This window comes from Nicotiana attenuata, unplaced genomic scaffold, assembly GCF_001879085.1.
Source record: "Nicotiana attenuata strain UT unplaced genomic scaffold, NIATTr2, whole genome shotgun sequence".
Lineage (NCBI taxonomy): Eukaryota > Viridiplantae > Streptophyta > Magnoliopsida > Solanales > Solanaceae > Nicotiana > Nicotiana attenuata.
Genome location: NW_017670912.1, coordinates 49323 through 50104, shown reverse-complemented (window position 1 = coordinate 50104; position 782 = coordinate 49323).

Genomic DNA, 782 nt, shown 5'->3' with positions numbered 1-782 from the left:
TATATAAATACATGAAGCGCTAGTAACACAGGGTCGGGTTATTTTAGGGATTTATATACTTGTAAATTGATTCATCGACTTATAACCTACTCAGATGCATCACTGAAACCTCTAGTAACACAGGGTCGGGTTATTTAGGGATTTATACACTTGTAAATTGATTCATCGACTTATAACCTACTCAGATGTATCATTGAATATTAAAAACAAAACGTCTCGACTTAAATTTGGAACCCTGTTATAATACAAATAATGAATACAGTATCATATACTATAACATGCTATATATGTAGTTAAAGCAGCATGAAGTGTGTGTGTTATATATATACACACACTAACATATACTATAACAAGTTATATATACGTTATAGTATTACAGTGAAGTGTCTGTGTGTGTGTGTGTCTATATATATATATATATATATATATATATACTTTGATAGTCGTATATATGTATCAATCCCTAAAATAACCCGACCATGTGTTCCTAGCGCTTCATGTTCTTATATATATATATATATATATATACACACTTGTAAATTGATTCATCGACTTATAACCTACTCAGATGCATCATTGAATATTAAAAACAAAACGTCTCGACTTAAATTTGGAACCCTGTTATAATACAAATAATGAATACAGTATCATATACTATAACATGCTATATATGTAGTTAAAGCAGCATGAAGTGTGTGTGTTATATATATACACACACTAACATATACTATAACAAGTTATATATACGTTATAGTATTACAGTGAAGTGTCTGTGTGTGTGT